Below are 2,847 nucleotides of genomic sequence, written 5' to 3' on the forward strand. Positions count from 1 at the left end.
TGCGGGCAGGATTCTAGGGCTGCGTGGTGAACGGTCCTGCGTAGCCCCAGCCGATGCATATGGTGGGGCTCACAAGGGGAAACCAGCCGTGCTCAGGGCTCAGCCCTCTGGAAGCAATGGGTTATAACCAGGCAGCCTCCTCTAGCAGCAGTTTCTCTAGGCAGGCAGAGGTTTGGGCGCCAGGGGGTCTTCCTTGGGAGATTCTGCATTCCTGGCTGAGGACCCGTCCTACAACCACAGGCACCGCCTCCTGCCAGTAACTGGATGAGCCTGCAAGTAGATTGCTCTCGTGCCTCCAGGTAAGAGCCAGCTGGCCCTGGCTGACACCCTGGTTTCAGTTGTGAGGCCTTCGACCCGGCCAACCCACCAGCCTTCCGCCCTATGGAGCTGTGAGCTATTAAATGGGCGCTGTTGGAAGTCACTAAGTCTGTGATAACTTGTGCTTTAATGGACGCCCTTCTAAAAAAAGCAGACAGGCCAGTACAGGTTACAAGGTGTAAGCGAGTGATTGCCTAAGGACCTGACTTTCCGCACAGGCTTCGTCTCACTCTCCACCTTCCTCCCGAGGTCTGACCTGAGCCTCCCGGGCCGGCACGGCCTCCATCACTCTCACGCCCTCACACCCACTCCTGCCCTCTCCATCTACTTCCAGCTGGAACTCCTGGGGCTCATGTGGAACCGGGGAACCTGAGGATCCCATTTAAAGAGAAGCCTAGTGTGACCCCCCGGACCCTCTCCAGACCAGGCCCACAAACACAGTATCTCCAAAATGGCTGCGGATTCCCAGGCCAGCGGTCTTTCTCTCTTCCCTTCGGCTTTTCACAGTATAATTTGTATCTCTTTCAAATGTCACAAGTCCTGTGTGAGCATCAAGATTCTTCAACGGTGTCCACTAAGACCTTTTGGATTCTTCTCTAGAACGGCGGAAACGAAGGTGGTGAGAAGAGACCCGATATGCCTTAAAGGGGATGGAAATAGGGCATTAGGTCCACAAAACCCGAAAAAACCCTCCTTCCTTATGATTAAGAAGTGTTATAGATACCGCTTCACAGATTTCTTTTTAAAACCTAAGTATACCTACATGTTGATTCCCCCATCAGACATTGTTGAGTCTCTTTGTATTGGAAACAAAGATGAGTTAGCCAGAGTCCCCGGTCGATGCTCACAACTTCACGGGAGGCAGGGATGTGAGTAAGTACGTAACTAACAATCAACTGTAAAGACACGCACACACGGGACGCAGCCTGGGGTGCGGGAGGGCTGCACAGAGAGCGTCTCAATCTGAGAGGCTTAGCAGGGCGCCCACGGAGAAATGGATGGAGGCTTTCTGGGCCGTGAGGACAACGCTCTCCAAGGTGGACAGGACATTCGACGTGACGGGAACTGTGCACTGGGGCTGGGTGGCGGGGCAGGGAGGGGCCAGGTTCTGATGGCTGCTGTCACCTGCATCGGCCCGCAGGCTGAAGGGAGCCACACAGTGTGCAGCGTAGGTGGGTGCTTTGGAGAAGAGGAGCGGTGAGCATGCAGGAGGTGAGATTAGAGCCGATGAGGGAAAAAGCAAATAAAGAGCTATTTACAGGCAGAAATCAAAGGATCTGAACTTTCCGGATTTTTGGATGAACCTGAAGAAGGAATTGAGAAGGACGCCAGGTTTCTATTGTGAGAGACCACATTCCTGGAGGTGAAATTTCTCTGCACAGAGATTCAGAAAGGAGCTGTTGGTTTGCAGTGGTGACAGGTGGGTGGAAAAGGTGAGTGTCTGTGTCTGGGACCTCTTCTGTGACACCCACGAGGCCTGCGAAACACAGTTCTGGCGACATGAGCCTGGTGTCAGCGGTGACCGTGGGATGTTTGCAGCCCTGTACGTAGGTGACAGCATCACAGACTGAAGTTCTCAAGGTCAAGCTCAGAGCTTATTTAGCCTCCACAATACCTCAGGCAGTGAGGTTTTGAATAAATGCTTATTGACTAAATAAACCATTACGTCTACACTTTTGTTTGACCTTAGTTGATGTGCCTCAATGCACTGAAAAAGTCTATAAAGAGTGAAGTTGAGGGTTGTTGGATCATTAACCATAAAGCCAGATATTCAAACTGTCAAAATGTCTAACTGAAGCTTAAGACCCAGGAATGCTTTTCTTTTGCTGACTTATCTAAAAGCCCTCATTGACCATGTAATTGCCCTTAATCATCATCCAGTTTGCACTGTGCAAACCTGCCTCAAGGCCAAAATGCTGCAAATTGAGGAAGAAACCATGCAGCTAAATTTCAACTACTGCACTCATTCTTTTTGGGTTAGCTGAGCATTGGTGGGTCAGTCGTTATCTTTTCCTTTCCTCCAGTTTCTTTCCTAGAGTAATCTTTGCCCATCTTCTACACATACACAGAAGCTAGGGATGTACTTTTCTTTAGGTAATTTTGTGGTTGAACAAAAAAAGACAGATGAGTTGAAGAAACATATATTCCATGAGATAAAAAATTCAAATGAGGGGGAGAAACTAAGATGGCGGCATAGGTAAACACCAGGAAATTGCTACCTCCCACAACAACTTCAAAAATACAGCAAAAGACAAAACGGACATCATCCAGAACTACAGGAAGGCTGGCTAAGTGGAAATTCTACAACTAGAAGAAAAGAGAAAAGCACACTGAGACTCAGAGGAGCTGCGGAAGTAAAGTGCAAAGGTACGGAGGCTCGAGCGTGGGCGTGGAAAGGGGCTGGTACCTGAGGGTGCGGCTGTCTTTTTGAATTGGGAGGGAGTCACAAGCTCCTAACTGCTCTGAACTCCGGTTCTGGGAAGTCTCTGGGGACCCAGGACTCATACAGGGAGTAAAAGGACTGTCTCT

The 2,847-nt window shown here is 49.9% G+C and overlaps 1 protein-coding gene across 1 annotated transcript in view; it reads right to left on the minus strand.

Moving 5' to 3' along the window:
• CNGB3 (cyclic nucleotide gated channel beta 3) overlaps positions 1-2,847 on the minus strand; it is a 108,604-nt gene that overhangs the window by 53,283 nt on the left and 52,474 nt on the right. The window lies entirely within an intron of this gene.

This window comes from Myotis davidii, unplaced genomic scaffold (assembly GCF_000327345.1).
Source record: "Myotis davidii unplaced genomic scaffold, ASM32734v1 scaffold272, whole genome shotgun sequence".
NCBI classification, from domain to species: Eukaryota; Metazoa; Chordata; class Mammalia; order Chiroptera; family Vespertilionidae; genus Myotis; species Myotis davidii.